We start from the raw sequence: 12,069 nt of genomic DNA on the forward strand, positions 1-12,069 counted from the left end.
GCATAAGGGGGTTGGGTTTTTAGGTCAGGTCTCTGTATCATAGGGTTTGTTCTGCGACTGCCATACTTGTCATTAATGTTGTGTAATGGGTTTTTGCATGTTCTGTTTCGAATCGATACTTCTGTAACATTGGGCTGGTTCTGCTGTTTGAGCACTAAATGCGTTCACATAAGGCACATGTCAAAGCATGTCAATGCTCTCGTACACGCAATTGGCCAATTAGTTACCTAACGGTAGATAGGTCGGTGCTGTTTTGTGTTCTAATTTAGGCTAGACCAATGGTTTTTTGATAGTTGAGAGTAGGTTTAAATGTGCAAAGATTGGAATTGAAAATAAAATTATGTTCAATAGTTAAAACTATGTAATCATCTTTTATTCATCCAGAGGGAAACGGGGTTATTGGATGGTCCAGTGATAGTGATAATGTTGATAATGGCTCCCTTAAATCAAATTCAACAACAAATTTCATTCACCGTTGTTCTCTGCATATTCAATTTTGAAATGTTCCAACACTATCTTATTCTTTAATTCCTGGCTCCAGAAAATTCTCATGAATTCTCCAAACTTATATCATTTGTACCAAGTTGGATGCTATTCATCAACCAGGGACGCTGCAGGGGCAATGAAGGCATCCTCCGAGGGACCATAAAACGTAAGAATTGATATACGTGCAGCAGATGCATTCGTTACTGCTCGATGTTCCACACTTCTGAATCTACCATTGCTCACAACCTGACAAATTATTAGCATTAACAATAACATTGTCAAATTTTCAGGAGGAAATAAAGTATTGGATCTCTCTTGCTAGTTTTAAATACCTGCAGTTGATCTCCCATATTAACAACGAAAGCGTTGGGTATGGGTTCTACAGCAACCCACTTTCCATTTCTGAGTACTTGCAGACCACTGACCTCGCCTTGCATTAAAATAGTGATGCCACGTGCATCTGAATGGTGTGGTGTGCCAAGAGTAATATCCGGTTTCAGGCATGGAGGATAGTACATTATATCCATGAGTTGGGTGTGTTTTCCGAAGATTCTATCCAAGTAACTGGAATCGAGCCCTAGAGCTTCAGAAACGGCAGCCAGTAGCCTTAAAATCAGAGCTCTCACCTTCATAGCTTAGTTGCCTGCGATCTCTCTGTATAAAAGCATATGCAAGATAAGTACTTGTTGTTGTTGCAATATCGTTCCTCCAGAGTTTGGACTTCTTTTAGTTACCCTCTATTGAATCTGGCATGCTCGGTCTTCCACGGGCATTTCGAAGAATTCTTTGGCAATTTCCATCATGCTTTTCATGGTTCCTTCTGGTACGCCATGGTTCACTATCTGCACTCACTTAGATCAACCAGAAGATATGTGGCCATAAAAAAGAATAGTACATACCCTCAGATATGAAACTTGAACCAGTCACTAGATCTTATTAACACATCAGACTGACATTAAAAATATAGATTAAATAATCCTACAACTCTGAAAGTAATAGCTTCAAAAACTTCAGGAATAGAAAACTGATAAGAAATATTCTAGAATATCCATGGCAAGATTAATTTGTAACATAGGGCCTTTTTGGTGTGCGTAGAGGAGAATCCAGAGATATTAAAAGAAAAGCACTGGCAAGAGAAGGGGGATTAAAGTATGATGTACCTGGAAAAAGCCATCTTCCACGCATGCATGGCGGATTTCTTCAACTACCCTTGTTCTGTTGGGGCCATCCAGGTCTTGGAGATCCACCACCGGAATGCTCTCAGAGTAAGACACCTCAGACAGGTGGGGGCATTCACTGGGAGGCAGGATATATCTATCTTGAACTTGAAGATGATTTATTCCATTGGACAACAGCTTTTCGACAGCATTCACATCCTGGGTCAGGACTTCTTCCATTGTAGACGGCGTATTTCTTTCTCGAGTGCTGTAAAATTGGCAGTGGCACCTACCTATTGCTGTGAAAAACTAAGCTTCGACTCGCACACCAGAAATAGGATATCGGATGATGGGCAAAAGAAGAGTGAACATTTAAGTGCGTGCGTGTAGATCTCTGCAAATGAATTGAAAAGACATCCCCATGTTAAAGTTTTCAATATACACTATACAATTTTACTACTATTTTTTACTCTCTTTCTTTTAATTTTCAGAATCGAAAGAGAGGATGAATTGCGTTTAATAAATAGCAAAAGAATTTAAAAGAAGAATTATAAATTCTGATTATGTCGTTCAAATTCACGGCAAGAGCCAATTGGCATCGTTTTCAATTTTCTGAATGTGCTACGCATGGCTGTAGCGGTGCACAAGTTAGCCCAAGCAGTGAAGATTTCACAAGAGTTGCAGGCTTTGGAAGACAAGTCAGAGTGGAAAATGAGAATCCTTACAAGGTCTGGGCCATCCCCATAATGTACAAAGTTCGAATTTTAGGCTATATCAATGGTTTTGTTAGGGTTTTTGAGGGGTTTCGGTGGATTTTATTTTTGTTTATTTGCTTCTTTGGGTTTCTTCAAAGACCATGTAATAATCCTGTTGATGGTAGAGCTATATGCTGGTAACTGTCCCTGGGCTTGGTATTTGATGTTCTGTAAACTTGTCTGCTTTTTGATCTGGATCTTTGTTGCTCTCGATGAGCTCTCTGTTGATCTCTGTAATTGCAATCTGAATATGCACTATACGGTTTTACTATCTCATTGTTATGGTTTCTTCCGTAAGTGTTTTTAAAAATGACACGTTTCACGAAATAGTTTTGGTTTCTGGTGTCACATAGACACTTTTTTTTTGTTCAACTATTCTGTAATGGTCCCCTGCATAAGGGGGTTGGGTTTTTACGTCAGGTCTCTGTATCGTAGGGTTTGTTCTGCGACTGTCGTACTTGTCATTAATGTTGTGTAATGGGTTTCTGCATGTTCTGTTTCGAATCGATACTTTGGTAACATTGGGCTGGTTCTACTGTTTGAGCACTAAATGCCTTCACATAAGGCACATGTCAAAGCATGTCAATGCTCTCGTACACGCAATTGGCCAATTAGTTTCCTAGCGGTAGATAGGTCGGTGCTGTTTTGTGTTGTAATTTAGGCTAGACCAGTGGTTTTTTGATGGTTGAGAGTAGGTTTAAATGTGCAAAGATTGGAACTGAAAATAAAATATGTTCAATAGTTAAAACTATGTAATCATCTTTTATTCATCCAAAGGGCAACGGGGTTATTGGATGGTCGAGTGATAGTGATAATGTTGATAATGGCTTCCTTAAATCAAATTCAACAACAAATTTCATTCACCGTTGTTCTCTGTATATTCGATTTTGAAATGGTCCAACACTGTCTTATTCTTTAATTCCTGGCTCCAGAAAATTCTCATGAATTCTCCAAACTTATATCCTTTGTACTGAGCCGGATGTTGTTCATCAACCAGGGACGCTGCAGGGGCAATGAAGGCATCATCCGAGGGGCCATAAAACGTAGGAATTGATATACGTGCAGCAGATGCATTTGTTACTGCTCGATGTTCCACACTTCTGAATCTACCATTGCTCACAACCTGACAAATTATTAGCATTAATAATAACATTGTCAAATTCCCATTGTTCACAACCTGATAAATTATTAGCATTAGCATTAGCATTAACAATAACATTGTCAAATTTTCAGGAGGAAATAAAGTATTGGATCTGCTCTTGCTCTTGTTAAATACCTGCAGTTGATCTCCCATATTAACAACGAAAGCGTTGGGTATGGGTTCTACAACAACCCACTTTCCATTTCTGAGTACTTGCAGACCACTGACCTCGCCTTGCATTAAAACAGTGATGCCACGCGCATCTGAATGGCGTGGTGTGCCAAGAGTAATATCCGGTTTCGGACATGGAGGATAGTACATTATATCCATGAGTTGGGTGTGTTTTCCGAAGATTCTGTCCAAGTAACTAGAATCGAGCCCTAGAGCTTCAGAAATGGCAGCCAGCAGCCTTAAAATCAGAGCTCTCACCTTCATAGCGTAGTTGCCTGCGATCTCTCTGTATAAAAGCATATGCAAGATAAGTACTTCTTGTTGTTGCAATATCATTCCTCCAGAGTTTGGACTTCTTTTATTTACCCTCTATTGAATCTGGCATGCTCGGTCTTCCATGGGCATTTCGAAGAATTCTTTGGCAATTTCCATCATGCTTTTCATGGTTCCTTCTGGTACGCCATGTTTCACTATCTGCACTCACTTAGATCAACCAGAAGATATGTGGCCATAAAAAAGAATAGTACATACCCTCAGATATGAAACTTGAACCAGTCACTAGATCTTATTAACACATCAGACTGACATTAAAAATATAGATTAAATAATCCTACAACTCTGAAAGTAATAGCCTCAAAAACTTCAGGAATAGAAAACTGATAAGAAATATTCTAGAATATCCATGGCAAGCTTAATTTGTAACATAGGGCCTTTTTGGTGTGCGTAGAGGATAATCCAGAGATATTAAAAGAAAAGCACTGGCAAGAGAAGGGGGATCGAAGTATGATGTACCTGGAAAAATCCATCTTCCTCGCACGCATGGCGGATTTCTTCAACTACCCTTGTTCTGTTGGGGCCATCTAGGTCCTGGAGATCCACCACCGGAATGCTCTCAGAGTAAGACACCTCAGACAGGTGGGGGCGTTCACTGGGAGGCAGGATATATTTATCTTGAACTTGAAGATGATTTATTCCATTGGACAGCAGCTTTTCGACAGCATTCACATCCTGGGTCAGGACTTCTTCCATTGTAGATGGCATATTTCTTTCTCGAGTGCTGTAAAATTGGCAGTGGCACCTACCTATTGCTGTGCAAAACTAAACTTCGATTCGCACACCAGAAATAGGATATCGGATGATGGGCAAAAGAAGAGTGAACATTTAAGTGCGTGCATGTAGATCTCTGCAAATGAATTGAAAAGACATCCCCATGTTAAAGTTTTCAATATACACTATACAGTTTTACTACTATTTTTTACTCTCTTTCTTTTAATTTTCAGAATCGAAAGAGAGGATGTATTACATTTAATGAATAGAAAAAGAATTTAAAAGAAGAATTATAAATTCTGGTTATGTTGTTCAAATTCACAGCAAGAGCACTTTGGCATCATTTTCGATTTTCTGAATGTGCTATGCATGGCTATCGCGGTGCACAAGTTAGCCCAAGCAGTGAAGATTTCACAAGAGTTGTAGGCTTTGGAAGACAAGTCAGAGTGGAAAATGAGAATCCTTACAAGGTCTGGGCCATCCCCATAATGTACAAAGTTCTGAATTTTAGGCTATATCAATGGTTTTGTTAGGGTTTTTGAGGGGTTTCGGTGGATTTTATTTTTGTTTATTTTCTTCTTTGGATTTCTTCAAAGACCATGTAATAATCCTATTGATGGTAGAGCTATATGCTATTAACTGTCCCTGGGCTTGGTATTTGATGTTCTATAAACTAGTCTGCTTTTTTATCTGGATCTCTGTTGCTCTCGATGAGCTCTCTGTTGATCTCTTTAATTGCAATCTGAATATGCACTATACGGTTTTACTATCTCATCGTTATGGTTTCTTCCGTAAGTGTTTTTAAAAATGACAAGTTTCACGAAATAGTTTTGGTTTCTGATGTCACATAGACACTTTTTTTTGGTTCAACTATTCTGTAATGGTCCCCTGCATAAGGGGGTTGGGTTTTTATGTCAGGTCTGTGTATCATAGTGTTTGTTCTGCCACTACCATACTTGTCATCAATGTTGTGTAATTGGTTTTTGCATGTTCTATTTCGAATCGATACTTCTGTAACATTGGGCTAGTTCTGCTATTTGAGCACTAAATACGTTCACATAAGGCACATGTCAAAGCATGTCAATGCTCTCGTACACACAATTGGCCAATTAGTTGCCTAACGGTAGATAGGTCGGTGCTGTTTTGTGTTGTAATTTAGGCTAGACAAGTGGTTTTTTGATGGTTGAGAGTAGGTTTAAATGTGCAAAGATTGGAATTGAAAATAAAATTATGTTCAATAGTTAAAACTATGTAATCATCTTTTATTCATCTAGAGGGCAACGATTTTATTGGATGGTCCAGTGATAGTGATAATGTTGATAATGGCTCCCTTAAATCAAATTCAACAACAAATTTCATTCACCGTTGTTCTCTGCATATTCGATTTTGAAATGGTCCAACATTGTCTTATTCTTTAATTCCTGGCTCCAGAAAATTCTCATGAATTCTCCAAACTTATATCCTTTGTACCGAGCCGGATGTTGTTCATCAACCAAGGACGCTGTAGGGGCAATGAAGGCGACGCATGGTCGATTTCTTCAACTACACTTGTTCTGTTAGGTCCATCCAGGTCCTGGAGATCCACCACCGGAATGCTCTCAGAGTAAGACACCTCAGACAGGTGGGCGCGTTCACTGGGAGGCAGGATATATTTATCTTCAACTTGAAGATGATTTATTCCATTGGACAGTAGCTTTTCGACAACATTCACATCCTGGGTCAGGACATCTTCCATTGTAGATGGCATATTTCTTTCTCGAGTGCTGTAAAATTGGCAGTGGCACCTACCTATTGCAGTGCAAAACTAAGCTTCAATTCGCACACCAGAAATAGGATATCGGATGATGGGCAAAAGAAGAGTGAACATTTAAGTGCGTGCGTGCAAATCTCTGCAAATGAATTGAAAAGACATCCCCATGTTAAAGTTTTCAATATACACTATACAGTTTTACTACTATTTTTTACTCTTTCTTTTAATTTTCAGAATCGAAAGAGAGGATGAATTACGTTTAATAAATAGCAAAAGAATTTAAAAGAAGAATTATAAATTCTGGTTATGTTGTTCAAATTCACGGAAAGAGCCAATTGGAATCATTTTCGATTTTCTAAATGTGCTATGCATGGCTGTAGCGGTGCACAAGTTAGCCCAAGCAGTGAAGCTTTCACAAGAGTTGTAGGCTTTGGAAGACAAGTCAGAGTGGAAAATGAGAATCCTTACAAGGTCTGGGCCATCCCCATAATGTACAAAGTTCGGAATTTTAGGCTATATCTGTGGTTTTGTTAGGGTTTTTGAGGGGTTTCAGTGGATTTTATTTTTGTTTATTTGCTTCTTTGGATTTCTTCAAAGACCATGTAATAATCCTGTTGATGGTAGAGCTATATGCCGGTAACTGTCCCTGGGCTTGGTATTTGATGTTCTGTAAACTAGTCTGCTTTTTGGGCTTGGTATTCGATGTTCTGTAAACTAGTCTGCTTTTTGATCTGGATCTCTGTTGCTCTCGATTAGCTCTCTGTTGATCTCTTTAATTGCAATCTGAATATGCACTATACGGTTTTACTATCTCATCGTTATGGTTTCTTCCATAAGTGTTTTTAAAAATGACACGTTTCACGAAATAGTTTTGGTTTCTGATGTCACATAGACACTTTTTTTTGGTTCAACTATTATGTAATGGTCCCCTACATAAGGGGGTTGGGTTTTTATGTCAGGTCTCTGTATCATCGGGTTTGTTCTGCGACTTCCATACTTGTCATTAATGTTGTGTAATGGGTTTCTGCATGTTCTGTTTTGAATCGATACTTCTGTAACGTTGGGTTGGTTCTGTTGTTTGAGCACTAAATGCGTTCACTTGGCCAATTAGTTGCCTAACGGTAGATAGGTCGGTGTTGTTTTGTGTTGTAATTTAGGCTAGACTAGTGGTTTTTTTATGGTTGAGAGTAGGTTTAAATGTGCAAAGATTGGAACTTTAGGCTATCTAAGCGGTTTTGTGATTAGACCCATCTCCAGTATCTCATGGCAACTCAAGCTCAAGCCTCAGCAAGCAACCATCAAGAGCATTCTGAGTCTTTCTCCACCCCCAGTTAAAATGCCACTCAGTTCCTGCTACGTTAGCTCTTTTAAGTCATTCTCTTTCCTCTCCATTTTCAATTACAAGCCCACCTTCAATCGCATAAAACATTCATACTCTGCCAGTGAATGTACACCCGATTCAATAACCCACAACTTCAACACCTTTTAGATCACCTTCAAAAACCTGGGTATATCTCAGTTGATATATGCACAGCACAAAAACAACATTCTCAAGGATGTGGGTAAGCAAACTCTGTCAATGGCATCCATGCTCTTGTTCACTTCTCTGATTCAGCAAGTCCAGTTGACACCATCTTTAGCAATTACCCAAATCCTGAACTCAGACTTTCAATCCAACATGGCCTCAACAGAGCCAGAGGCATACAAACATTAAGACCTTAAATTATTTACAAAATGTAGGCCACCATTATACCATTTAATGGGAGAATAATGAGTACCCATCAACATCATTACCATAGGTTTCTCCCATAAAATGGTTTTGGGGTCAATGTCAATAGTGAAAATATCATCTACATAATAATCAACATTTTTTATATCCGCTTCTCATGGGATTGAATTTGAAGAGCCACACTTGATTCTTTAAGACAATTTAAGTACATATAGGTTATAGTTTTAATGTTATAGTTAATGTGTTAGGTATTAAAGTTTATGTCTTGTAACATTTTAGGAGTTACAATGTGTTTATGATGAGAGTGTACTAAGGGTCATAATTTTTAGAATTCATTGTGTTAAAAATCATATTGCACTATGGTTTACTTAATAATAGAGTTATTCCCTTAAGGATTATAAGGTAATAAATGCCATTTTTTTTTAATGCTAATAGTGGTTAGAAGTTGCATTTTGGAAGGGTTTGCAATTCTCCAAGAGTGATCAAAGTATATTATGGTTTATATGGGATATGGGACATATAAGTATTTTGACTTTCATAATGGTTTTTGGTTAAGACACATTGTATTTGATATTATAGTGACCATAGTGGTGAAAGGTTACATTAATAAAGGGGAAAAATTAGTGGGGTTAATATATAGTGCAATATATATGAATATCTAATAATAAATTCATTATAAGTATTTTTATTCTTCATGAAAGTATTATTTTGTTGTATTTGCATTCTTCAATTTATGCCTTACGGCGTTTCCTTTGCAACATATGGTGCAAATGCAAGTTTATTTAATCGAACTCTTACATATTTTTGTCTATGTATTAGTTAATTTTTTTTTTTTTTTTAATATTATGGCTTATTTTTTTTTTTTTTCCAATATTTAGACGAATGATTCTCGAAGTCGGTCTAATTATCTATAAATAATCATCTTCAAAAGTAAGATAATATTAATTATTTATAAATAATCATCTTCAAAAGTAAGATAATATTTTATTGTAATTTTTAGACATACATAAATAATGGAGAGGAGATGTGAAAGATAATTGTGCGATGCATTATTATTATTCACATGATGTATATTTATAATACAGCTTACATGGCCATTGGATTTTATATTCCAAGGTATTTTGGACTCCCTTTGAATGCTCATATTTCACACCAACTGTTAGAGAATTAAATGTCCAACATTACCCCCATAATTCGAAGGGCTATGTATGAGTCCAAGAAGAGAGTTGGAATAGAAAATGTGCAAAAATATGCATGGAAGCACTAGGCTTGATGTGCTTTGTGACATGATGACATAAGGGGGTGGTTTAAGAATGAACAACAATAGTGGAATGCTTAATGCAATTCTAAGAACTCTTCCAAACCTCGTGAGAAGTTGAAACCTTCTGCTAGAGGAAGTATGCATAATGATTAGGAGAGGGAGACCTTCAACTTGGAAAAGGGATCTCTGCAACCTATGGAATGCAAATAGCAAGAAGTTGAAGCCTTCTACTAGAGGAAGTGTCAGCAATCCTTTGAAGAGTGAGAAGCTCAACCTAAAAAGGGAGGTATCAACCCCGCATCGATGGTTTAAGGTTGGCCAGCAACATAACGTATGCTCATGGTCATCTCTGTGTCGAACTACAATTATGAATATGGTATGGCAGGTTTTGGTTAAGGCATGCTTGATGATGCTTTGAAACTTGTAGATGACCATACGAGGTGAGAAGATGGAGAAAACTCAACTGCAACACTATTCAATACTCTAGAACAAGCTTTGACATATGACTGAAATATCTTCTTGGATGTTGAACCACATTGCCAAGAAGCAATCCATCGAAGATGAATATATTTTCTCGCAAGAGGCTTGTTTTTGAAGCATCTATTTGAACAATGATTGGTTCTATGATAGTCGTCACATGGATAAAGATCAAAATGTTGATCTTTCATATGGCCAACTCTGTCACAATGTTGGCATTTAACATTCTGTTGTTGCTGCTATGGAAGAGGAGCAGAATATGGAACAACTAAAGGTGAATTGTCATGAAGAAATCTAACACTCTGAAATTTGATGGGCTTTGAGTAATCTGGAATATCAAAGGATGCCTCCTTATCATATCAATACTTGTTTTGTGCTTGCTGTTGACAAGAAGTGCAAATTGAATTTTCACACATGTAATCAAATCTGCTTTTGAAATGAGCACTTGATCTGAATCAACATGAACATTATTGACTTGACGACTTTCTCGATGCTGATAGGATCTTGTTTAAAAGTTAGATAGGAGATTGTTCTAAATAATAACAAATTCAAATTGATGCTTTTTCTGTTGTAGCTCATCTCTCTGTAACTGTTATTCAAGTTGTAAAAAATATATATTCTCTTGTGCATTTGGAAAACAGGTTTGAATATCAGAAAGTGTGTCCTTGCTGACTTTAACTATGCTTTCAATAGTAGATACAATTAGATTTCTCAATAACTCTAATAATTTTTAAATTTGAGACATAACAAGTGCACCGAATCAATAATCAATGTACAATAGTTCTTAAGGAAGACTATACAAATGACTAAAGAATCACAACTTTATTTTTCTACGTACATATACTTCTCTCTTAGTGTTGATTTATCCCAATTTAATGGAAGCCTAAAAGTATCTATGAATGCAGTCACAGGTAATGTTCCTTGTGTATCGTAGGCCGCAAAGATAAGAAGCCAATGGCTACAACAACAACGATGTTAGTAACTCAACTCCCCATGATGAATGACTATTGTGCACAGTATTTGTCCCTTCTATGTTTATTCTCACAGTGATTGAAGTAATAGACGAGATCCACTTTGAATAGACGCTCGCAACACCGACTTTGACTGGAGACCTTCTCGCATGAAATGGATGTGCTCTATCATTAGAGTGTGTTGATATTTATGATTGGGAATTACGAAGACGGGGGTGAATCAGTGATTCAAAATTCTTTATTTTTTCTCAACTTAATCTTCTTCTTATGAAGTTAATGGCTTATGTTTATGCTCTGTTGAGAAATGGCAACAAGAAATTCTAGTTTAATTTTTCCCTGAATTAAACTGTGAATTAAATTCGAATTCTATTCTCATAACAACTTAAAAATAGTTAATTAAGTTTATTAAACTTAGATAACTTAGGATATTTAACTTGGAAGTATGTTTATCCTCATGTGTATGTTCTCCCTACTTCATAGGTGTCTAGTGTGATTTAATTGTGAATTGTAAAATAGAAGGCTCACTTTCATGAGTCAGTTCAGCTAAATTAGTTATCAAACTAATTGAAAGACCTAATAGTGAGTTAAGAGTGAGTGGTGTCACTAATGAACTCCACGAGTGCTAATCTAGTTAAATGAATATTTACTCATCACAAACTCATGCATGTCAATTCCGAGAAAGACCCGGTTGAGACTAGAGTGCATGGACACTTTTGCTATTTGTTTTAGATTTTTCTGAGTTACACTGATAGTGCATGCATTCATGAACTGACACTTCAGGGATTGCATAGTTTTTAGAGGCTTTATTTCCCTTTAAATACAAGCTATCCTCCATGGAAATTATGCATTAGAATAGAGACTTGGAGAGCTTTTGAAGAGGCTAAGATTTGGCCTTGAGCTTTCTTATGAATTGGAGATTGAATTTGTTGAGTGTTGGGATTGTTCTAGAGAGAAAAAGCATTTTAATTTCATCTCGATTTTCCGGATTAGTACAAAAAATATAGTGGGGTTTTGAGCTGTGGCTTTCCCTGGATATTTATTGTGTTATGTGCCTTTGATTCTCTTCCTTTAATGATTATTGTTTTCTCGGTGTTTATGGGCTTCCACTGTAAGGAGTAGAAGTA

At 37.1% G+C, this 12,069-nt stretch overlaps 4 pseudogenes across 2 annotated transcripts; all 4 read right to left on the reverse strand.

Annotated features, from left to right (window-relative positions):
* Positions 1-591: 591 nt before the first annotated feature.
* Positions 592-1,301, reverse strand: LOC149234335 (protein DMR6-LIKE OXYGENASE 1 pseudogene; annotated as a pseudogene). The gene is made up of 2 exons (XR_016245853.1): positions 819-1,301; positions 592-732 (listed from the first exon to the last, which is right to left on the reverse strand). The product of XR_016245853.1 is annotated as a protein DMR6-LIKE OXYGENASE 1 pseudogene (transcript).
* On the reverse strand, positions 1,224-1,883 carry LOC149234336 (protein DMR6-LIKE OXYGENASE 1 pseudogene; annotated as a pseudogene).
* Positions 1,884-3,254: 1,371 nt separating this feature from the next.
* Positions 3,255-4,815, reverse strand: LOC149234337 (protein DMR6-LIKE OXYGENASE 1 pseudogene; annotated as a pseudogene). Its single transcript, XR_016245854.1, has 2 exons — positions 3,675-4,815; positions 3,255-3,521 (listed from the first exon to the last, which is right to left on the reverse strand). The product of XR_016245854.1 is annotated as a protein DMR6-LIKE OXYGENASE 1 pseudogene (transcript).
* On the reverse strand, positions 4,080-4,739 carry LOC149234338 (protein DMR6-LIKE OXYGENASE 1 pseudogene; annotated as a pseudogene).
* Positions 4,816-12,069: the final 7,254 nt, after the last annotated feature.

This window comes from Pinus tabuliformis, chromosome 8, assembly GCF_031772625.1.
Source record: "Pinus tabuliformis cultivar Carrire ecotype Pingquan chromosome 8, CPIR1, whole genome shotgun sequence".
Classification (NCBI taxonomy): Eukaryota; Viridiplantae; Streptophyta; class Pinopsida; order Pinales; family Pinaceae; genus Pinus; species Pinus tabuliformis.